Source organism: Trachypithecus francoisi, unplaced genomic scaffold (genome assembly GCF_009764315.1).
Source record: "Trachypithecus francoisi isolate TF-2019V2 unplaced genomic scaffold, Tfra_2.0 Contig01436, whole genome shotgun sequence".
NCBI classification, from domain to species: domain Eukaryota; kingdom Metazoa; phylum Chordata; class Mammalia; order Primates; family Cercopithecidae; genus Trachypithecus; species Trachypithecus francoisi.
The window spans coordinates 427345-452847 of NW_022681430.1; the positions used below are offsets into that span (position 1 = coordinate 427345).

General features: G+C 39.0%; 2 long non-coding RNA genes and 1 pseudogene across 2 annotated transcripts; 1 reads left to right on the forward strand and 2 right to left on the reverse strand.

Annotated features, from left to right (window-relative positions):
* Positions 1-230: 230 nt before the first annotated feature.
* LOC117091575 lies at positions 231-1542 on the reverse strand (annotated as a pseudogene).
* A 5073-nt stretch (positions 1543-6615) lies between these two features.
* LOC117091634 lies at positions 6616-15129 on the forward strand. Its single transcript, XR_004440488.1, has 3 exons — positions 6616-6830; positions 13887-14002; positions 14625-15129. It is a non-coding gene; the product is annotated as an uncharacterized LOC117091634 (long non-coding RNA).
* An 801-nt stretch (positions 15130-15930) lies between these two features.
* LOC117091657 lies at positions 15931-18641 on the reverse strand. The gene is made up of 3 exons (XR_004440496.1): positions 17783-18641; positions 16679-16895; positions 15931-15983 (listed from the first exon to the last, which is right to left on the reverse strand). It is a non-coding gene; the product is annotated as an uncharacterized LOC117091657 (long non-coding RNA).
* Between the last annotated feature and the right edge of the window lie 6862 nt (positions 18642-25503).

A 25503-nucleotide genomic window follows, 5' to 3' on the forward strand; every position in this document is an offset into this window, starting at 1 on the left:
AGTGGGTATGTTCATTGCTAATCTCGCGTACGCACACACAGGTTGTGATTCTTGCAAACTACATGGCTTCTGATCCTTCCTTTGCATGCAGCAATCTTTTTAAAAATATATTGTATAATAATAATATGAATTTCTCTCTCTTGGTTTTTTTTTTTTTCCTGTTTTGTTTGTTTGTGTGTTTTTCTGTTTCATTTAGGGATGGGAGTAGGAGGGGAGAGGAAGAAAAAATGTCATTTGTCTATTAGATCCTAAACATACAGAACTCCTGTATGGCTGAATCCAACTTCCTGCAGCATAGGGGAACTGGGCAGCACTTGCCTGGAAAAACTGGCTTCAATCAGAAGATTTTCAGGGCTTTTCTTCAAGGAGAATAAGAAGTTGCTGATTACTGTTAGAGACTGTGAAAAGTGGAATCATCTCTCTACTTGAGAATCACTGTGTAATTTGAAGATAATCTTGACATTTTCACGGTCATCAGGGAAGTTTCAGGGGGCAGACATTCCAACTTCCTTTCCTTTTCCTCCTGTAAATTCTGCTACCATCTCGTCTCTGCCAGCTTTTGCTCTTGCACCTTCTCCACCTTCTGCCGCTTAAGCTCACATTTCTCCCATTTCTTCCTTTCTTTCTCCTGGTCAGCTCTGGGAGAAGCCAGGTAGGCCTCATCCTGCTTTTGTCTCCACACCTGGGTCTGGTTTCTTTCTTCCCTTTCCAGGCATTCTGACACCAGGTAAGTCTGGTTTGTACCCATGATAGATATCAGTTGGTTAATGAGGTCATTCGGTTGAAGGAGGCCTTCTAGCCATCCCACCACAGTCATCCACTGATCCTTCAGCATCACCATGGCCAGGAATGGATAGGTGTTCTCTCATAAACCCGGGAGACCCTATATCCCTCAGGTTTGTTTGTAGAACATGCCCAGAAGAGCATCCTAGAGAAAGAACTTTAATGAAATAACTTTGGGTTCACAGAGTGTGTTGCAACAAAACTTATCAGAGACCTGTTGATCATCTCCAAGAAGACAAATCAAAGAGTGAAGCTCCAGCTTGGCATTGTCAGGTGCCTGGCTATGTGTTCTGGGCTAGAAAACAGGGTGTGCCCTCCCATATTTCTATTCAAACGCTAGCATAAATGAAACTATGTCCCCAACAGTGTCAGTGATCCGGCTGCGAAGGTGAAGCCATATAAAACAAAGGGCAAGCCTAAATATATCAAGTATTGTGTAATAGGTAGACTGGAATGGAAGCATTATCAAGTAATAACCCCATCCAAGCAGACCCCTTGGTTGTGGTCTTGAGACAACATAGCTGTAGATCCTGTGGTCAGCTGTATTAACTTGCAGGGGTAGGGATGGAGGCGGGTTGAAAACACTCCATACACTCTTTTGTTCATCCAAGCTGTCCTGTTCAGCAACCTCTATGCTCCAGTTATGCTGCTCCAAGGTATGGCAACACTGATCCATAGATTCTATGCCAGTTAGATCCTGAAACTGCAGCAGCTTCTCTGTCTGTTCCTGTGTTAGATCCTGCTCCTCAGACATCGCCTCTATGCTCCTGTGGAGTTTTATTATTTAACCTTTTATATCTATATCTAATATATCTACAGTTGCTTTTGATGTACAGTGAGAGCAGGGTAAAAATTCATTTTCATATGGATATCAAATTGTCCCAGCACCACTTATTGAAGACTTTCATTTCATTACTATACTACAGTTTCATCTTTGTCATTAATCAGATAACTGCATATATTGTGGGTTTGTTTTTGAATTTTCTATTCTGTTACATTGGTCTATCTGTCTATCCTCAGGCCCATGAGCTTTGTTATTTTAGCAATATAACAAGTCATGATATCTGGTAGTCTAAGTCCCCAGCCTTCTTCAGAATCGTCTTGACTGTTCTTGGTTCTTTGCATTTCTAGATGAATTTTAGGATAAATTTGTAAATTTCCATGGGAGGAACAAAAACAACTGCTGGGACTGTTACTAAAATTGAATTAACCAATAAATTCATTTGGAAAAAATTGACATCTGGGTGGTTTTGTGATGGATTGATTTAGCTAGGCAATACTATATCTCCCAGAATTCTTTTCCCTGATGGTTTTTGGTTAGGGTAGACCATAGAAGGCCTTCCTTGCAAGAGATTTGGAGAGTAGAAGTAAAGTAGCAGCTATAATTTTTATGTTCATATGTCAGAGCATGCATTGTTATAGCTCATGCACATTGTAGCTAATCTCTTAGCTCACCTTTGTTGGTGTGGAAAAAACAGTCAGGTTGTAATTGCTCCAAATTACTCTGAATCCTCTTTCAACCCCTCCAACTCCTTGGCAAGTGGCACCAGTTTCTCCTGCTGGACACCCACATCACCAAGGCTGGAGGCAATGAGACTTAAGCTGATCCAGGTTCTGCCTCTGTTCTACCCCCCGATATCCTTCTTTCCTTCTCAACTGTCTGTCATACAGATTTCAAGGTCCAGCATTGGACACACAGACAGCCTTACAGAGGCTGTTTTACCAGCTCCTATATTGTGCAAGGTTAAATTCCTATAACAAATCATAGATACATATGCATGTGTTTATATTTATGTATATACATATAGTGTGTGTGTGCACATGTGCATGTATTGTGTACAGTCATGACTTGCTTAATGATGATGATACATTCTAAGAAATGTGTCATTAAGCAATTTCATCATTGTAAAAATATCATAGAGTGTACTTACACAAACCTAGATGGTACATCCTACTCCACAGCTAGGTCATATGGTATAGCCTATTGCTCCCAGGCTACAAAGTTGTACAATATGTTAGTGTACTGAACACTGCAGGCAATTGGTAACACAATGGTATTTGTGTATCTAAACATATTTAAAGAGCATATGCTTGTTCTATGCTATTACCACTGCTACAGCATCACTAGGCAACATAAAGTTTTCAGCTCCATTATAACATTATGGGACCACCATTGTATATGCAGTCTGTCATTAACCAAAACTTTGTTATGAGACGCATAAGTGTATTTATTTGTTTATCTTATCTTAGTAGTCCTGCCTCTCTGATTGAAACCTGACTGAGACAAACATCTTTACAACGTTGGGTCTTCCAATTCATGAACATGGTATATCCCTCTACTAATTTGGTCATCTTTAATTTCTCTCAATAATAATTTGCAATTCTTTGGTGTGATCTTGCCCAAGTTTTATTATATTTATTCCTAGTTATTTGATTGTTTTGATGCAATTGTACATTTTATCTTTTTGATTTTCACTTGCAAATATTCGTTGCTGGTATATAAAATACAAATTACTTTTCTTATTTTGATCATGCATCTTGCAGCCTTGCTTAAAGTCAGTTATTAATTTTAATAGCTCATGAACTCTTTTGATTTTATATATACACATTCATGTCATCTGAGCTGATGTGAGCTTCCTTCTTTCTTTTCTTGCCTTTTTGGACTGGATAGGGCCTCCAATAAAATGTTGAGTAGAAATGGTGATAGAAGAGAAACTTGTCTCATTGCCCATCTCAAAGGGATGTCTTTAAATATTTACTCTTCAATATTATATTTTCTTTAGGTTTTTTCTGTAAACACTCCTTATCAGATAAAAGAAATTCTTTCCATTCTTAGTTTGCAAAGAGTTTTTATAACAACTGTTCTTTGCATTATCAAATACTTTTTCTGTATCCAATAAGTAGGTCAGACGATTTTCCCATTTTTTCTGCTAATGTGATGAGTTACACTGATTAATTTTCGAATGTCAAACCAACCTCAACAAAAGCCAATTTGGTCATGATTATTGTCTTTTTATATATTGATAAATTCAATTTGCTAACATTTTGTTTAGAGTTCTTCCATTCCTGGTTTTGAAAGAGATTGGCCTATAATTTTCATTTCTTAAGTGTCATTTTCAAACTTTGGTCCTAAGGTAATGCTAGCTTCTTAAAATTAGCTAGAAGTATTTTACCACTTTATACTCTCTGAGGAAGTTGTGTAAGATTAGTGTTACCTCTTCCTTAAATATTTGAAAGAATTCACCCGTAAGGTTATCTGGGCCTGAATACTTCTTTATGGGAAGGTTTTAAATTACAGAAGCAACTTATTTAGTAGCTTTGAGTCTATACAATATTGGCAGGTTGTGTTTAATACATCTTTTTATATTTTTCATGCCCACAAAATCTGTAGAAATGTCCCTTTTTCATTTCTGATGTTGGAATTGTGTGCTTGCTTGCTCTCATTTGCTCGTGCTATCTCCCTCTTTCTCTCTTTCTCTTTGATTTATTTGCTAGAGGCCAGTCAAATTTATTATTATTTTCCAAGATCCCACTTTTGGTTGTGTTGGTTCTCTCCATTGTGCACTTGTTTTCTACTTAATTAATTTCTTTTCTTACATTTATTATTTACTTCCTTCTACTTTTGTAGGTTTATTTTGCTGGATTTTTTCTAGTTTTTTTAGATAAATATTTAGAGTCTTCATTTCAACCTTTCTTATTTTCTTTTCTTTTCTTTTCTTTTTTTTTTTTTTTTTTTTTTTTTTGAGATGGAGTCTCCCTCTGTCAGCCAGGCTGGAGTGCAGTGGCGTGATCGCGGCTCACTGCAAGCTCCACTTCCCAGGTTCACGCCATTCTTCTGCCTCAGCCTCCTTAGTAGCTGGGACTACAGGCGCCCACCACCACGCCCCGCTAATTTTTTTGTATTTTTTAGTGGAGACAGCGTTTCACCATGTTAGCTAGGATGGTCTCAATCTCCTGACCTCGTGATCTGCCCGCTTCGGCCTCCCAAAGAGCTGGGATTACAGGTGTGAGCCACCACATCCGGCCAACCTTCCTTATTTTCTAATAGTATGCATTTTAAAGCTGTAAAATCATCTATAAGCACAGCTTTAGTAGAAGCTATGGGTTTTAATGTTATATTTTCATTATTATTCTATTCAAAATACTATCTAGTTTCCATTACAAGTTCTTATTTGAGCTCTAATGTATTTAGAATTATATTGCCTAATTTAATAACAGTTTAAGGTTTTCCAGTTAACTGTCATTGATATCTAGCTGGATTTCACTGTTTCAGAGAACACAATCTGTATGGTTTTAAACCTTTCAAAACCTTATGTATACTTTATGGCTCAGCACATGGTCAATTTTAATAAATGCTCCATGTACACTTGAATTGAATGACTATTCTGTTGTTGATGGCTATAATGTTCTATATGTGTGTTAGGTTAAATTTTGTTAATCATATTGTTCAGATCTTCTATATACTTGCTAATATTTTGTCCCTTGTTCTACCAGCTTTTGAGAGAGCCATGGGAAAGCATCCCACTATGACTGTGGATTTTCCTATTTCTCCTGGTTCTGTAAGTTTTTTGCTTCATATACTTTGAAACCATTTATGGGATGTATATAGGTATAAAATTGTTATATCTTTCTAAAGGATTCACCCTGTCTTACTCAGTTTGGGCAGCTATAACAAAAATACCATAGACTGAATGACTTAAACATTCAACATTTATTTCTCACAGCTTTGGATGCTAGGAGATCCAAGATCAAGGTACCAGCACATTCATTGTCTTTGAAGGCCTTCTTTCTTGTTTGCATATGGCTACTTTTTTTTTTTTAATCCTCACATGGCAGAGACAGAGATCATCTCTGTCATGTCTCTTATTATAAGTGCACTAATCCCATCATGAGACTCCACTTTCCAACCTCATGAGCTACCTCCCAAAGGCCCCACTTCCATATGCCATCACAATGGGGATTAGGGCTTTGATAGAGGAATTTGAGGGGGTAATGGAAACATCCAATCTATAGCACATCTGTTCAAAATCATTAAATGTTTCTCTATTTCTGGTAACATTTCCTACCTTAAAATGTTTTTGTTTATATTGATATAGCTACATTCATTTTCTTTTGACTAGAACTTGCATGATATACTTTTTAATCCATTTACTTTAAACTGTCTATGTTCTTATATCAAGCTATGTTTCTTACAAGCAGCTATAGCAGAGTTTTGTTTTCTATCGAATGTCTGACAATCTTTTAATTGGAATGTTCAGTCCATTTACATTTAATACAATATAATAAGAAATATATATCACTACTAATATGTCTACCATTTTATTACTTGTTATATATCTCACCCAACTGATTTTTTTCCTCTCATTTCTTACTTTATTTTGGATTTAATTAAATATTGCAATATTATTTTTTCCATCTATTAATTACTTATACTTTTTTAGTTGTTCTTTTGGTAATTAGCCTAAAGATTGCAATTTATTACAGTCTATATTAGTTTCTTAGGGCTGTCATAACAAATTACCTCAAACTAAGTGGCTTATAACAAAAAAAATGTTATGGTTCTGGAGAGTAGAAGTCCAAATTCAAGATGTGAGCAGGTTTAGTTCCTTCTGAGGGCTCTGAGAAACAGCCTGTTCCATGCTTTTCTCCTAGGTTCTGATGACAGCCAGCTCTTTGGCATTCCTTGGTGTGATGGTTAATAATGAGTGTCAACTTGATTGGATTAAAGGATGTAAAATACTGCTCCTGGTGTGTCTGTGAGGGTGTTGCCAAAGGAGATTAACATCTGAGTCCTTGGACTGGGAAAGGCAGACCCACCCTTAATCTGGGCAGGCACAATCTAATCAGCTGCCACTGTGGCCAGAATAAAAAGCAGGCAGAAGAATGTGGAGAGATTAGACTGGCTTAGCCTCCCAGCGTACATCTTTCTCCTGTGCTGGATGCTTCCTGCCCTCGAACATCAAGCTCTAGGTTCTTGAGTTTGGAACTCAGACTGGCTTCCTTTCTCCCCAGCTTGCAGATGGCCTATTGTGGGACCTTGTGATTATGTGAGTTAATACTCCTTAATATACTCCTTTTTTATATACACATCTATCCTATTAGTTCTGTCCCACTAGAGAACCCTGACTAATATACTTGACTTGTAGGTGTATCACTCCAATCTAATCCCTGCCTCCATCTTCCCATGGTATTCTCTCTGTGTCCTTGTCCTCACATTTTCTACTCTATAGTGTCATTCTACTCCAGTATACCCTCATTTCTACTTTAATTACATTGGAAATGACCCTGTTTCCAAATAAGGTCATATTCTGAAGTACTGGGGTTAGGACTTCAACATACCTTTTGGGGAGGACACAATGTAACCATAACACAGCCTAAAATGTTTTTTGTTTTTGTTTTTGTTTTAACCACTTCCCTGACAATACTAGTACTTTAGAACACTTTAACTCCATTAACCATTTCTTGTCTTTTGTTTTGCTGTTACCGTATATTCAATTTTATATATTTTACATTTTTTAAAAAATGTTTCCTTTTGTTTTTGTTTTTTTGAAACAGTGTCTTGCTCTGTTGCCCAGGCTGCTGGAATGTAGTGGCATGATCATGAATCAGTGCAGTCTCAAACTCCTGGGCTCAAGTGATGCTTCCATCTCAGCCTCCTGAGTAGCTAGAACTACAGGCACACACCACCACGCCCAATTAATTTTTGTAGAGATGGGTCTCACTATGTTGCCCGGGCTGGTTTTGAACTGGCCTTGAGAGATCATCTCACCTCAGCCTCCCAAAGTGCTGGGATTACAAGCATAAGCCACCAGACCTGGCGAAATTCTGTATGTTTTAAATTTTAAACAGCATTACTGTTGTTGCTTTATACAGTCAAAATCCATTCATATATACCCATATATTTAGCTCTTTCATTACTCTTCATTTTTTTTGCACTTTCTTTTTCCATCTTAAAACATTTGCTTTCCCAGTTCTTCCTAGTCTGCTGGGACTCCAGTTACATGTATGTCAGACCTGTTCATTATGTCCCATTTGTCTCTGGTGAAATTCTTTTTTTTTTTTTTTCTTAATCTATTTTCTCCATATTTTTCTCCATTTTCTTGAATACATTTATTACAGTTATATTAAAATATTTGTTGACAGCTATAATTCTGGATCACCTGTCTTATTTCTCTTCCCCTCTCTCTTGCTCTGTCTCTCTCTCTCTTTCTCTGTCATTTTGTCCTATTTCTTGGTATGCCTGACACTTTTTGATTGACAGTCAGATACTCTCTTGAAAAATTACAGACGTTCTGAACGATGAAGGAATCTCCAGAGAGGGCTCACCCTTTCCTCTGCTAGGTAGGTATAGTTAGAACCGGCCACTTCAATTCAATCAGGGACTGAGCTAACTCAGAGTTAGGCTGCAGTTTTACTAAGGCTTTTTCCACCTCTTTTTTTATTTTTATTTTTCATTTATTTATTTGTTTTAGAGACACTCTGTTGCCCAGGCTGGAGTGCAGTGGCACAATCCTAGCTCACTGAAGGCTCAGACTCCTGAGCTCAAGCAATTCTCCCATCTCAGGTTCCCAAGTGGCTAGGACTACAGGTGCATGCCATGTCCAGCTAATTTTTTTTTATACATATTTTGTAGAGATAGGGATTCACTTCACTGCCCAGACTCGCAAATTTCTCGCCTCAAGCACCTCAGCCTCCCAAATTGCTGGAATTACAGGTGTAAGCCACTGCACACAGCCTCTTTCTACCTTTGTATCACTACCACTCTAGAATACAGCTGCTTAAGTTCCAACTAAAAGCCTGGGACTTCTCCAGGTTCCAGCCTCCGTGTCATGTTCTGAATTCTAATCCTTGACTTCTCAGCAGTGTGGAACAGCCAGAAACTCCACTCTGCTTTGCCTGGCTTCTTAGGTTCCTGAATTTTATAGCTTCAGAATTCAGCAAAATGGGAAAAAACAAACAAACAAACAAAACAAAACCACCTGGCTGGGCATGGTGGCTCAATCCTGTAATCCCAGGACAAAGTGTGACGATTTCTTGAACTCAGGAGTTTGAGACCAGCCTGGGCAACATAAGGAGACCCCATCTCTACAAAAAATAATAATGATAATAAAACAATTATTCAGGCATGGTGACACGTGCCTGTAGTACCAGCTACTCAGGAGGCTGAATTGGGAGGATTGCTTGAGTCCAGAGATTGAGGCTGCAGTGAGCTGTGATTGTGTCAATGCACTCCAACCTGGGCAACGGGAAACCCTGTCTCAAAAAAAAAAAAAAAAAATGGTCAATTGCTGAGCCCAGCTTTCTGTCCCTCCCATCTACAATATGCATTTCTTCACACCCACAGGATTGACAAATGCTCTGATGGCTACTCTGCCTTCCAGCAAAAGCCCTTTCCCCAGGCCCTTTACTGGGTTTCCAGCTACATTCCTTCAGCCCAGAATTGTGAAACTCCCCATGGGAAAACATTGCTGCAGAATGTCCTTTAAGCTCTCCATGGTTCTCATCTCTCCAGAATCTTGACCTCTCAAGTTCTACGTTTCCTTAGCACCTTCCCAATATCCATAAAGAGCTTTCAGTTTTTTTAAATCCAATTTTTATACTTTTTCTTAAAGGGTGCATTTTTTTGCGGTAAGTTACTCTGCCTGGCTAAAAGTAGAAGTCCTAACCACAGAGTTTTAGATCTTCCCTTTCAATGAAGCTATTGATTATGTTCAGGAAGTTAGACTACTAAATAAGAGAGTTTCTCGTTTTTTTCATCAGGTATACTATGGACTTCAAATCCAAACTGTATAGTAATTAGTGTGCCCTATGGGAAAACATGAATTTAAATTAACAAGAGAATATGTCATTGGATATTATCAAGAAATGAATGAGAAACATAAATATGCAAAATAAAAAACAAAACATACAATTAATAAAACACATTGAAAACAAATTTTATTCAAGATTGAAGCAAAAATGTTAAATTTATTTTATGTTGGTATAGACAACTTAATCAAACTATAAAATAAAAGTAGTTTCTTTCCAAAAGTGGTATAGCTCAGTGAATTACTAGCAGAGGCTTTTTTTAACCTCAGATGTACAGGATTGAGTTGATAATATTAATTTCTTAGCAATCTATCATCATTTATCCACAGTAAACCTCACTTTTTAAATTTTTTAATGTAGTTATTAGCTTTTTCCTTTATCTCAAATCCCTAGTTCTCAATTCAATTTCCTTTCTGTATCCCATCAAAAGCTTTATCTTTTATGTATTGTAATTGATACATAATCATTATACATATTTATGGGGTACGTATTGATTGTTTGTTTCTGAAACAAGGTATGGCTCTATCCCCCAGGCTGGAGTGCAGTGGCATGATCTTGGCCCACTGTAACCTCTGCCTCCCAGGCTCAAGCCATCCTCCTACCTCAGCCTCTGGAGTAGCTGGGACTACATGCACATGCCACCACACCTGGCTAATTTTGCAGTTTTAACAGAGACAGGGTTTCACCGTGTTGTCCAGGCTGGTCTCGAACTCCTGGGCCCAAGTGATGTTTTGATACATACAAAGTATAGTGATCAGATCAGGGTAATTAGCATATCCATCATTTCAAACATTTATCATTTCTTTATGCTGGGAACATTCAAGATCCTTCTTCTAGATGAAAAACTATGTAATACATTATTGTTAACTATAGTCATCCTACAGTACTATAGAACACTAGAACTTTTTCCTCTTATCTAGCTAGTTTTATAGTTTTGGTCTCACATTTAGGTCTTTGTCATGCCAGACCCTTATTGACTTCAGTCAATAAGGGCTGAAGAAGGGGCCCAGAGCCAGTGACCAAGACACAGGGCTTATCGAGAAGTCTTATATGCAGGGCAGTCTGGTGGCAACGGACTGGGCAGGAGAAACACAACTGCTTATAAAAAGCATGCAGTTGGTCGGGCACGGTGGCTTACGCCTGTAATCCCTACTCTTTGGGAGGCCGAGACGGGTGGATCACAAGGTCAGGAGATTGAGACCATCCTGGCTAACACGGTGAAACCCCATCTCTAATAAAAATACAAAAAAAAAATCAGCCGGGAGTAGTGGCGGGCGCCTGTAGTCCCAGCTACTCGGGAGGCTGAGGCAGGAGAATGGCACGAACCCGGGAGGCGGAGCTTGCAGTGAGCAGAGATGGCGCCACTGCACCCCAGCCTGGGTGACTGACCAAGACTCCGTCTCAAAAAAAAAAAAAAAACAAGCAGTTTATATAGCATTTTCACGTAGCACCCTTCCCCTAGCAACCTCCACCTGGCAACCTTCATTTAACCCAAAACAAAGTACCTTGATCCCCTTTGGTACCTGAATTCCACAGGATATCCCGGAGGGTTCAGATGTTCTTCACAGATAAGGAATGAATCTGTGGGTTGGTTGTTCCCAGGTTCCTTAGCTCAGAAGTCTGAACATACATTCTTAAACCATAGGGTCATTCTTAAGGTATGCTTAAGTTATTGCTGCCAGGTGTACCTGCCATACAGTCTTTGATCCATTTGAGTTGATTTTTGTATAGAGTGAGTGGGGAGAGAAAAATAAACATTTAGGTCCAGGAAGCTTGTCCATAATGAAACTATGGCAGGGGCCAGGGAGGAAGATTGTAAACAAGTAATATTATCTTCCGCATTATTATTATTATTTACAAAATTTCATACACCCATGGGTCTATTTGAGTTTTAAATTCTGTTCCAGGATTGGGTGCAGTGGCTCATGCCTGTAATCCCACCACTTTGGGAGAACAAGGCAGGAGGATAGCTTGAGCTAAGCAGTTCAAGATCAGCCTGGGCAACACAGTGAGACCTCATCTCCACAAAAAATTAGACAGGCATGGTGGCACGTGCCTACAGTCCCAGCTACTTGGGAGGCTGAAGTGGGAGACCACTTGAGCCTAGGAGGTTGAGGCTGCAGTGAGCCAAGTTCCCATCACTGCACTCAAGCCTGAGCCACAGAGTGAGTCCCTGTCTCAAAAAAATAAATAAGTAAATTATGTTCCAATGGTCTAGTTTCCTGTTCCTCTGACAAAAACATAAGTTTTTATTATTATAACTCCATAATATACTTTCATATCTTGTAGATTAGGCTCCTTTCTCTGCCCTTTTTTATAAAATTGACTTTCTTAATTTTTACTCCTTAATTATTCTATATAAATATTAGAAAAGGTTTGATTTCCTCAAAAATTCTAAAATTTTAACTAGAATTGCTTTTATCGATTAGTCAGGGGAGGACTGACATATCCACACAGTGATTTAAGACAATAAGAGACCATCTTACACTTACTATGTTATTAAATAATACTAAGTGCAGGTGGGGATGCTAGAAAACTGTTTATGGTTGGATGGAATGGTGCTGCCATTTTGGAGAACAGTATGGCAGTATATAATAATATTAAATACGTGTAAATGTTATGATGTAGCACTTCCTCTAATGAGTTTCTTCCCCAAAGAACAGTTGTAGAGATATATGAGGAGACATACACAAGATATTCATTGCAGTTGTTTGTGGTAACTAAGAGTTAGAGAAAACATACATGTCCTTTTATAAAGTAATGGATAAGGAAACCATATAAGCACATGATTGAATGTAATGCAATGATCAGAAGCTGCCATTGAGAAAGGCATGGTGGCAAGAAAGCAAAAATGAATCAGGTTTTAGAATTACATTTATTAAATAATTTAGGTGTGGTTACAGACATATGGAATTGACTAGAAGCAAATTGATCAGAACTCTATTAAGTTTTTGAAGGAATTATTTTGCCAAAAACAAAAACTAATAAATGGAGTCAACAACAGAATCTGGACTAAAAATAAATTTTTTGACTATTCTAGTCTTAAAATAAACTTCATGTAATCCTAGCACTTTGGGAGGCTGAGGTAGAAGGATTGCTTGAGGCCAAGAGTTCAAGACCAACCTGGTCAACATAGTGAGGCCCTGTCACAAAAAACAAACAACAACAACAACAAAATACAGGTCAGGCATGGTAGCTCACGTCTGTAATCCCAGCACTTTGGGAGGCCGAGGCGGGTGGATCACTTGAGGCCAGGAGTTTGAGACCAGCCTGGCCAACAAAGCAAAACCCCGTCTCTACTAAAAATACAAAAATTAGCTGGGCATGGTGGCACATGCCTTTAATCTCAGCTACTTGGGAGGCTGAGGTACAAAATCCGGTTGAGCCCCAGAGGCGGAGGTTGCAGTGAGCAGAGATCACACCACTGCACTCCAGCCTGGGTGACAGACAGAGTTCTGTCTCAAAAAACAAAACAAAGCAAAAAAATCAGGTTCTGAAATGTGCACAGCTGAAAGCAGGCTGAGAAAGCTGTGCAGTCTCCAAGGACATATTCTTCAAAAACCTCTTCAGGTATGGCCGTGAAAAATAGACAAGGAAGAACATCCAACAGGAAAAACCCAACCACCATGAAAAACAGTGCACAAGGGAATGTCTCAAAGGGAGTAAAACCCAGCTCTAATTACAAATTACCCCACACCCCAGGTAAGAGGAATTCACAATGCATGCCTCAGAGGATTTTATCATTGTAATGAACCAGCAAGTACTATGGGTCTCCCATTATTTTTATTTTCAAGTTAAAAATTCTTAATTGTAGCCATCTAGCCCTGCCCTGTCCCTAATGAATGTATTAGGTATGTGGGAGTAGCAATAAGAATAGGTGCAAATAATTTATCTCTTTAGTTCATGGGTGGCTTGACCACAAGAAGCCACTTCTATGACTGAAAGAACTGTGTATCACTAGGAAATCCTAGAACTTGAATTGGATGCACTGACTGAATGATACTTTGAGCAGTCTCTCTTAAGATAGGGTGTATCTTATGGGTGGGAAGAAGAGTAAAACAGAAGCCATTTACTAGAAGAGTGAACTATGGCAGAAATTGGCCAGACATTCAGCAAACCTATTTTTTTTTTCTCCTAGACACTCAGCTAGACCATATTTCCCAGACTCCCTTTTGGTGAGGTGCAATTATATGACTTTCAGCCTATGGAATGTGGAAAGAGTGATGATTATACACCACTCTCAGGCTTGGCTTGTAAAAATCCCCCAATCATTGCTTCACTTTCTCTCCTCACAGTTGGCTGGATAGTGACATTTAAAACCACAGCAAAAGATGGCAGAGCTTCCACCAGCCTAGGTTCCTGAATGACTGCATGGAGCGTACCCCAGCCCCTACTGACAGTTGGACTTTATGTGAGTGGGAAATTGTTATTATGTTAGGCCACTGATATTTCAGGAGTTATAGCAGTTCACTTAATACATTAATACACTTTAAACCAGAAATGCCAGTTTTTAAAAGCTTTTCACCTAGAGGGAACATGTACAAACATTGGTTATGGTAGTTGGGGTTAACTTTGGTATTCGTCACTTAAAAAGACAGGTAAATATAAAAACACCCCAGAGCCTAGGAAAAAAACAAAAACAAAAACAAAAAGATAGGTAAATAAAAATGAAGCATCTGGAAGCAATGTACTAGATGAATGTACAATGAGATGGATAAACCTCAAGAACATAGTGTTGATCAAAAAAAGCAATGAGCAGAATTATAGATAGCAGTAGTACAATATAATTGATGTAATTTTGAAAGAAAATGGGGAAAAAAACTCACACAATACCACTGATGTAAATTTAAACACATAAATACACAAAATAGTATTATATATTTTTCAAAGATACACACATATCCAAGGATATATACCAAACATGTCAGGGAAGAAGAATGGGTCTGGGAGTCAATTGAATGGGAAAAAAAGAAAAGAAAGGGAATATTGCAGAAACAATGATTGACTCAATTTTCTGTATCTACATGTGATAGATGCTACAATATACCACCCAGATTTCTTCCCCAGGAATGGAAGGTTTGTTCCCCCAGCTGCTAAAGTGCTGCAGGAAGACAGTCCTCAACTCTCAGTCCTCTTTGGGGATTGCTATGGCAAAAAAAAACTGGAGGTCCAAATGATACCTCCTTCCAAGAGTAGCTCATATACAATGATTGAGAGGTGCCTGTTCTTGCTTGAACTGGGGACAATTTTGAAGGGCCATCCCAGATTCAGAGCTTGTCATCACGTTGATTGATTGATTACACTTCAACTTCTCCCTCTACCCAATTCTGCTTTCTTTCCTTCCCTTCCACAGGTGCTGATCCCAAGACCACTCCCTAATAAATGGCCTGCACACTAGTCTCCATCTCTTCAACTGTATCTCCACCTCTTCTTCCTGAAGCATCATGCTGTGACACAAACGTTAATGTATGTTCGTGCATCTTAACCTTTGTTGCTATATATTTCCCTTCTGCTCACCTCTATTTTTCAAGTTTATAGCAACATTTTGTGAAAATAAACAGGAAAGTTTTTACAAAATATCATGAGAATGTATTTTGAGAATAATATCAGCTTTAGCAATAACAAAACATGCTAGAATTTGTGCCATGAACATAAAATAGCTAAAAGTACCCTAGCCATTGAAAAGAAAAGATATCATCCTTATTTATCAAGAAAACTTAAAGGAATACAAATGATGAAAAAATAAATAGACATGTAATCAGTTCCTATTAGGTAGAAGGTTAAATGCCAAACCAAAGCTTCCTCACTAAATCAGTTGTGTAGTTGTGTTATTTCCAAACTCCTATAACATCACACATGAATAGAAGTCACTTAGAAACCTCTCTAATTCCCTTAATACTTGTTCATTTAATTCACCTGCCTAGACTGTTGTTCTCCTGTGAGCTTTTGATGAGCTTTCAATCTTACGGGTTCCTATGTTTGACAAGTGTATCCTACAACTAACTGTGTTATTAGCTTCCCAAGGCTGCTGTAATAAAGTGCCATAAATTTGGTGGTTTATAACAACAGAAATGTATTCTCTCACTTTTATGGCAATGAAAAGTTCAAATATCGGCCAGGTGTGGTGGCTCACGCCTGCAATCCCATCACTTTGGGAGGCCAAGGTGGGCAGATCACCTGAGGTTGGGAGTTTGAAAGCAGCCTGACCAACATGGAGACACCCGGTCTCTACTAAAAATACAAAATTAGCTGGGCGTGGTGGTGCATGCCTGTAATCCCAGGTACTAGGGAGACTGAGGCAGAAGAATCGCTTGAACCCGGGAGCAGAGGTTGCAGTGAGCCGAGATCACACCATTGCACTCCAGCCTGGGCAACAAGAGCGAAACCTCTGTCTGTCAAAAAAAAGAAAAAGGAAAAAAAAGAAAAGAAAAGTTCAAAATCAAGGTGTCAGCAGGGCCACGCTCTGTCTGAAACACTTTATGGCAGAATTCTTCCTTTCCTATTCTAGCTTCTAGCAGTTGCCAGCAATCCTCACATGAGTTTCTCCCTGTGTGCCCTCTCCTTTTCCTTTAATGTAATCATAAATGCAGTGATTACATTTAGTGCCCACCCTAATCTGATATGACTTCATCTTAATATACATCTTAATTACATTTGCAAAGATCCGATTTCCAAATAAGGTCCCATTCTGAGGTGTCAGGTGGATATGAATTTGGGAGGGACACTATTCAACCCAGTAAAGTTTGCCCTGTGCTTCCCCAAAACTCACACCCATCCCATGCACAAAATACATTCACCCCATCACTATATCCTCAAAAGTCTTAACCCATTCCAGGATTAACTCTAAATTCAAAATCTCCACTAAACATCCACCCAGTAAAGTTCCAAATATCATTACCTATATAATCTTAACCAAGTATGGGTGAAACTCTGGGTATGGTCCGTCCCAGGGCAAAATTATTCTCCATTCACAGATTTGTGAAACTAGAAAACAAGTTCCCTGCTTCCAGAATACACTGATAGAACAGGCATAGGCCAGGCATTCCCATTCCTAAACTAAAAAAATTGGAAGAAATGAAGGACTTACTTGTCTATAGCAAGTTCACAACCCAGCAGTGTAAATTCCCTTGGGTTTCAAAGCCTGAGAGTAATCCTTTGTGGTTTGATGCTATGTCCTCTGGGCCCTCTGAGGCAGGAACTCCTTTCTCTCTGACCTCTGCATCCATGGCTCTGCCCTCAAAAGTCATTCCTCCTTCATTTTGTCTTGTCTCTGTCCCTTTCAGTCCAGGCTGGCAATGTTTCTGCTGGTATAAAATTCTTAAAAACCTTGTAAGTCTTTCATGAATGTCAAGGAGTCTCACATTGTTAGACATGAAGGTGTTCCATGGGTCCTTCCTGGATAACCCCATCTTTATTGCAGGCTGTTACTGAGATGGTTGATTGGATCCCTAAATCACACACCTAATGTCTACATCAAACAGCTGTCTGCTACACCTTAGCCCTTTTTCATAGCATGCTATTTGGATAGTGTAAGAATCTTCCAAATGATCAACTCTTGGCTTCTTTTTCCTAAACAGTGCATTTCTCAATGTATCTCTTTCTTCTCTCATTTTACTGTAAGCAGCAAAGAGAAATCTGGCTGCACCTTTCATACTTTGCCTGGAAATCTCCTAAGTCAAATTTCCAAGTTCTTCTTTTACAAGTTCTACTTTTCAACAAACAGTAGAGCATAATTCAGCCAAGTTTTCTGCCACTTTATGACAAGGATTGCCTTTTCTCTAGTATCCAAGAATATGTTTCCCATTTATATCTGGGACTTCACCAGAAGCACCTTTATTGCTCATATTTCTAGAAATATTCTTTTAGAGGTAATATATATATGCCTTAACACAATAGAAGCTTTCTCCATAGCTCTCCTTCCTTCTTTCTGAGCCCTAACCAGAAGCTCCTTAAACTTCAATATTTCTACCAACAATCTCTTCAAGGCAACCCAGGCTTTTTCTGGCATGCACCTAAAAATTCTCCCAGCCTCTACCCACTACCCAGTTCCAAAGCCACTTCCACATTTTTAGGTGTCTGCTACAGCAGCATCTCACTTCCCAGTACTATCATGTTTATTAGTTTCCCAGGGCTGCCATAACAAAAGACGACAAAGTAGGTGGCTTATAACAACAGAAAGTTATTCTCTCACAATTCTAGAAGCTTGAAGCGTATCATCAAGGTGTTGGCAGGGCTGCGCACTCTCTGAAGGCTCTAGGAAAAGACACTTTCTTGCCTCTTCCAGCTTCTGGTGATTGCCAGCAATCCTTAGTGTTCCTAGGCTTGAAGATGTATCACTCTAATCTCTGTCTCCATCCTCCATGGCCACATTCTGAGGTGCTGGGTGGATATGAATATCCAACACATTTCAATCTGGTATAGTCTTTTTCTGCCGCCTTCCTATTTCTGTTTTAACTAACTGTCTCCAAGTCCAAGCTGTTCAATTCCCTTTATAATGAAGAGAAAAATAAATGTTGGCAAGGGAAAGTATTCTGTTTAAAGTTAAGAAAACTACTTGTCAGAGTCAGTCCTATAGTTGCTTTAACTATATGTATAAGTACTCCTGGAGTTATTTGTTGTATGTTTGTTTGTTTAGGGTGTTTGCTGCAAGCACCCACTGGTTCCACATAATCTTTTCTGGATTCTGTTAGCTAGTATTCTATTCAGGAATTTTACATCTATGTTCATGAGTGAAATTGGCCTGTAATTTTGTTTCTTTCTTTGTCTGCTTTGGTTATACTAGCTTCATAGACTTAGGGAGTATTTCCTCTTTTTCTAGTCTCTGGAAGAGTTTGAACAAGACTGGAATAATCTATTCAATGACAGTTTGGTAGAATTTTTCTGAACAATTCTTTGGGTTCATTGTTTACTTTGTGGAAAAAAATTATTGATTGGGTTTGCCATTAGAAAATCCATAAACATAATTGATTATGTGAACAGAACAACAACAAAAAAAAAGCCACATGTAGAAAAAAAGCATTTAGGCTAGACACGGTGGCTCACGCCTGTAATCTCAGAACTTTGGGAGGCCAAGGCGGGCAGATCACAAGGTCAGGAGTTCAAGACCAGCCTGACCAACATGGTTAAACCCCATCTCTACTAAACATACAAAAATTAGCCAGGCATGGTGGTGCACACCTTTAATCCCAGCTACTCAGAAGGCTGAGGCAGGAGAATTGCTTGAACCTGGGAGGCAAAGGTTGCAGTGGGCTGAGATGGCGCCACTGCTCTCCAGCCTGGGTAACAGAGAGAGACTCCATCTCAAAGAAAAAAAGCATTTAATAAAATTCAACATCTGATTATGTTTCAACATCTATTCATAACTACTAAAACATTACCAAAGCTAATTTTTTTTAAAACATCAAACCTGAGCATAGTGGCACATGCCTGTAGTCCCAGCTGCTAGGGAGGCTGAAGTAGGAGGATCACTTAAGCCCAGGAGTTCAAGGCTGCAGTGAGCTATGATGGCACCACTACACTCCAGCTTTGGCAACAGAGTGAGGGTCTCGCTATAGTAAAAAGAAAACAGAAAAAAAAAAAAAAGAAAGAAAAACATCATTCTCAGTAGTGAAACTTAGCTGTTTTTTAAAAAATCAGAATATGACAAGCATGCCCAACGTTAATACTTTTACTCAATATAATATTTGAGGTCTTAATCAACCTAGCAAGGCCTAGCATTGGAAGAGGAGAAATTTTTTCCACATATTCACATTCACAGACGATAAGACTGTCTAGAACACCCAAAACAATAGACAAATTATTGGAAACAATGAGAGAGTTTGGCAAAATGGCTCTCTCTCTCTCTCTCTCTCTATATATATATATATGAAACAATCCCTTCCCTTCCATATATATATATATAAAATATATAATTTCTATACCCCACCAAAAAATAATTCAAAAATATAATGTTAAAGTCTTTATTATACAACTTTTCAAACATACACAAAAATTGGGAGAATAGCATAATGAACTCTCACATACCCATTACCCAGCTTCGCTTCAACAATTATCAACACTTGGCCATTCTTCTTTCATCTCCCTCAACTTTTTAAATGAACTACTTAAAATTAAAAATAGTGACATTATGTCATATAAACTATTTTAAACAAATGTCATGTCACCTTATCAGTAAATGCATATGAGTTTCTAATGAAGGCTTTTCATTTTTATCATAATGAACACAATTTTAGCATATAATCTAATCAAATTAACTCTAATACCTTAATATCATCTAATATCCAGTAGAAATTAAAATGTATCAAAGTGCTTCAAAAATATATTTTACACTGGTTTGATAAGCCATGCTTTTGTTTTTTTTACCATTTATTATAGCAATAAAAGAAGGAGGTGTGAGACCTATATGAAGGAAACTGTAAAACTTTACTGAAATTCTGTAAAGAAGAAAATAAATGAAGAGATATGCCCTGTTCAATGATGACAGGACTCAATATCTTTAAAATCACAATAGTGAACTATAAATTCAGTGCAAGTCTCATCAGCATTCAAATGGGGTTTTCAAAGAACCTGAGCCTCTGACTCCAAAATTTATATGGGAGATCAATATCTCAAGAAAATCAAAGAAGAATATAGTGGAAGATTTGCCCTACCAGATAACAAAACTTATTATAAAGAGTATTAAGATAGTATGGTATAGGAGGAGGAATCTATAGATCATAGATCAATCAGTGGAATGAAATAGAGTCCAAAAACAGAGTTATGAATATATGGAAGTTTGATGTGGCACTGCAATCTCTTCTTAAATGAGGAAACACTTACTAGGTGGTACAAGGACTATTTGTTATTCTCCTGGGGAAAAAAATAAAAGAAATTGAATATCACACTATAACCCAAAATCAAGTCCATAAAGATTAAAAACTTAAATGGTAAAAGCAAAAATGTGAACTTTTAGAAGAAAATATAGTATCTTTACAACCTTGAGGTAAGGGAGAATTCATAAATAAACTCTTGATTAAAGGATGTACAAATTTAACTATATTTGTACTATAAAAGATATTCAGACATCTTTTCATTGGGGAAGTAAAAAAACAAACTACAAACTTGGAGAAGATATTTTTCAACACATACAACTGATACAAGATTAATATCCAAAATAGATACAAAATGCCTACAAATCAGTAGGAAAAGATAAACAACATAACATAAAAATGGGCAAAAGAAAAATAAGCATTTTACCACAAAGAAATACAAATAGACCATAAACATAAGAAAAGATAATACTGTGTTTTGAATGATGTTATTGCATCCAAAATTCATGTTAAAACTTAATCCCTAATGCTGCAGTATTAAGAGGTGTGGCATTTGGTAGGTGATTAAGTCATGATCAATCTTAACCTCTTGAATGGTATTAACACCTTATTAAAGAGCTCAAGATTGAAGGGATTGTTCTGTCTTTCCATCTTCACACAGTGCTCCTCTCCTCCAGAGGATGCAGCAACAAGGCACCATATTGGTAGCATACAGCAGCCCTCAACAGACATCAGTCTTTTTTATTTTTTTATTTTTAGTTTTTGTGGATACATAGTTAGGTGTGTATATTTATGAGATACATGAGATATTTTGATACAGGCATGCAATGCATAATAATCACATCATAGAAAATGGGGTATCTAACCTCTCAAGCATTTATTCTTTGTGTTACAATCCAATTATGCTTTTAGTTATTTTTAAATGTACAACTAAATTATTATTAACTACAGTCACCCTGTTGTGCTACCAAATACTAGACCTTATTCATTCTTTTATTCTGTACTCATTAACCATCCCTTTCTCCTCCCCCGACTCCCCTCCCCCCACCAAATACCAATCTTGCCAACATCTTGGACTTCCCAGCCTCCAGAACTGTGGGAAATAAATTTATATTGTTTATAAATTGCCCAGTCTCTCAGGGATTTTGTTATAGCAGTACAAACAGGCTAAGATACTTGATTTTATTTGCTTTCCTTTTTAAACCATATTCACCTTTTTTTTTTTTTTGAGACAGGATCTCACTCTGTCACCCAGGCTGGAGTGTAGTGGTGACATCATGGCTCATTGCAGCCTCAAATTCCTGGGCTCAGAAGATCCTCCCATCTCAGCCTTCTGAGTAGTTGGGACTACAGGCACACACCACCCCACTTGGGTGATGTTTTTATTTTTTATAAAGACTATCTTGCCCAGGCTCTGTATTAACCATTTTTAAGTACAAGCATGCCTCAGAGATATTGTAAGTTTGGTTCCAGATCACCACAATAAAGCAAATGTTACAATACAGGGAAATCACATGACTTTTTTTGTTTCTCATTGCACATAAAAGTTATGTTTACATTATACTGCAGTCTACTAACTGTGCAATAGCATTATGTCTAAAAAACCAATGTGCATACCTTAATTTTAAAATATTTGGAGGAAGCAACAGATGCTTCCACTGAACACTTTCTCCCCACAAAAACACCAAATTTAACAACTATTCACAGAAAAAAGTGCCTCCATAAGAACCAAAAATCAGGTGAGTGATCACAGTACCTGGTTTTTAACTTCATATCTCTGAAAGAGGCACTGAAGAGGGTAGGAAAGACAGTCTTAAATTGCTGACACCACCCCTTTCCCATCTCTTGCACAGAGAGAGAATCTGTGTGCTTAGGGGTCAGGAAGAGCACAGCAATTGTAGGATGTTGCATTGGAACTCAGTGCTGTCAACACTGTGCAGAACTCAGCTGACACCCACGGAGGCAGCACTGAGATGAGCCTTAGCCAGAGGGAAATCATCCATCCCAGGGGTCAGAACCTGAGTTTCCGCAAGCCTCATCTCCATGGGCTAAAGTGCCCTGGGGTTCCAAGTAAACTTGAAAGGCAGTCTAGGCCATAAGGACTGCAACTCCTAGGCAAGTCATAGTGCTGTGCTGGGCTTGGAGCCAGTGGACATGGAGGGACATGCAACCTAGTGAGACACAGCCAAGGTAGCTAAGGGAATGCTTGCACCACCACTCCCCCTATCCCAGGCAGCATAGTTTGCAGCTTCAAAAGTGAGCCCTTCCTTCTGTCTGAGGAGAGGAAAGGGAAGAGTAAAGACAACCTTGTCCTGTGACTTGGATATCAGCTCAGTCTCAGTAAGACAGGGTACTGGGCAGAGTCCTAAGGCATCTAGCTCCCAGACAGCATTTCTAGACACACCCTGGGAAGAAGGGAACCCACTGCCTTGAAGAGAAGGACTCGGGCCTGGCATGATTCACCACCTGCTGACTAAAGAGCCTTTGGGCCCTGAATAATCAGCAGCAGCAACCAGGTAGAACACACCATGGGCCTTGGGTGAGACTCTCAGATGTGCTGACTTGCGGTGTGACCCAGCACATTCACAGCCGTAATGACAAAAAGGAGAGACTCCTTCTGCTTGAGGAAAGCAGAGGGAAGAGTAACAGGGACTTCGTCTTGCAGCTTAGATACCAGCTCAACCACAGCACCACTTGGTAGAGCACCAAGTGGTAGGCTTATGGGATTCCTGATTCCAGGCCTTGGTTTTTGGCAGGTATTGTTAGACCTACCCTGGGACAGAAGGGAACCCACTTCCCTAAAGGGTGAATCCCAGGCCTGGCAGCATTCACCACAGCTGACTGCAGAGCCTTTGGGCCTTAAGGGAACGTCGATGATAGTGTGGGAGTACTCCTCATGGGCTTGTGCTGGTGGTGACTGAGGGGAGAGACTCCTGTGCCTGGGGAAAGAAGAGGGAAGAGTAGGAAGGACTATGTCTTGTGGTTTGGGTGCCAGCTCAGCTGTAGTAGAAAAGAGCACCAGGTACCTATCTCAAGTTTCCAACCCCAGACCCTCGCTCTGAGACAGCATTTCTGGACCCACCTAGGGTCTAAGGGAACTCATTGCCCTGAAGGGAGGGACACAGCCTAACTGGCTTTGCCATCTGCTGACTATAGAGCCCCAGGGCCTTGAGCAAACATAGCCAGGGAGTAGGTACAATGGGCCTTGGGTGAGACCTAGTGTTATGTTGGCTTCAGGTCTGACCTAGTGCAGTGCCAGTGGTGGTGATCACAGTCGTGCTTGTATCACCCCTCCCCTAGATCCAGGCAGCTCAGCACAGAGAGAGCAACTGTGTTTGTTTGGGAGGATGTCAAAGAACAAGAGTGTCTACATGATAATCCAGAAAATTCTTCCAGATTTTATCCAAGATCACCAACATTGTCCCTCTGTGACTATGCAAGAACCACATTGTTACTGGGCTTGGGGTCCTCCCTAATGCAGATATGGTTGCAGTGACCAAAAAGTTAGATCACAATACTCAAGTCTCTTTGAATACCTGGAAAGCCTTCCAGGGGTGGGTACAAGCAAGCCTAGACCGCTAATACTACAATAAATACCTAACTCTTCAATGCTCAGAAACCAACAAACATTCACAAGAATCAAGGAAAACATGGCCTTACCAAACAAACTAAATAAGGCACCAAGGTCCAATCCTGGAAAGACAGAGATATGTGATCCTTCAGACAGAGAATTCAAAATAGTGTGTTGAAGAAACAAAGAAGTTCAAGATGAATTCAAGAGATGGAATTCAGAATCCTATCAGATAAAATTAACAAATAAATTTAAATAATTAAAAAGAATCAAGCAGAAATTTTGGAGTTTAAAAATGCAATTGACATATTGTAGAATGAATCAGAGTCTCTTAACAGCAGAACTGATCAAGCAGAAGGAAGAATTGGTGAGCCTGAAGACAGGTTATTTGAAAATGCACAGCGAAAAGAGACAAAAAAGAAAAGAATATAAAAGGATGAAGCATACCTACAAGACCTAGGACATAGCCTTAACAGTGCAAATCAAAGAGTTATTGAATTCAAAGAGGAGGCAGAGACAGAAATAAGGCTAGAAAGTTTATTCAAAGGAATAATAACAGAGAACTTTCCAAACCTAGAAAAAGATATTAATATTCAAGTATAAGATGATTATAGAGCAACAAGCAGATTTAACAAAAGACTCCTAAAGGGATTTAAAAATCAAACTCCCAAAGGTCAAGGATAAAGAAAAGATCCTAAAAGCAGAAGAAAAAAGAGGAAAGAAAGAAAGAAGAAAGAAAGAAAGAAGGAAGGAAAGAAGAGAGGGAGGGAGGGAGGGAGGCAAGGAAGGAAGGAAGGAAGGAAGGAAGGAAGGAAGGAAGGAAAAGAAAGAGGGAAAAAAAGAAAGAACAGAGTTCCAATATTCCTGGCAGCAGACTTTTCAGTAAAACCTTATAGGCCAGCAGAAAGTGGTATGACATATTTAACGTGGTGAAGAAAAAAAGCCTTTTACTCTAGATTAGTATATCTGGCAAAAATATCCTTCAAACATGAAGGAGAAATAAAGACTTTCTTAGACAAACTGAAGCTGAGGGATTTCATCAACAACAGACTTGCCCTCCAAGAAATGCTAAAGAAAGTTCTTCAATCTGAAAAAAAAAAAGGATGTTAATGAGTTGTAAGAAATCACCTGAGGCCACACGCAGTGGCTCACGCCTGTAATCCCAGCACTTTGGGAGGCCAAGGCAGGCGGATCACCTGAGGTCAGGAGTTCGAGACCAGCCTGACCAACATGGTGAAGCCTCATCTCTACTTAAAATACAAAAATTAGCCGGGCGTGGTGGCAGGCGTCTGTAATCCCAGCTACTCGGGAGGTTGAGGCAGGATAATTGCTTGAACCCGGGAAGTGGAGGTTGCAGTAAGCAGAGATCGCGCCATTGCACTCCAGCCTGGGGAACAAGAGTGAGACTTCATCTGAAAAAAAAAAGAAATCATCTGAAGGTACAAAACTCACTGGTAATAGTAAGTACACTGTAAAACACAGAATATTATAACAGGGTCATTGTGATGTATAAAATACTCATATCTTTTTTTT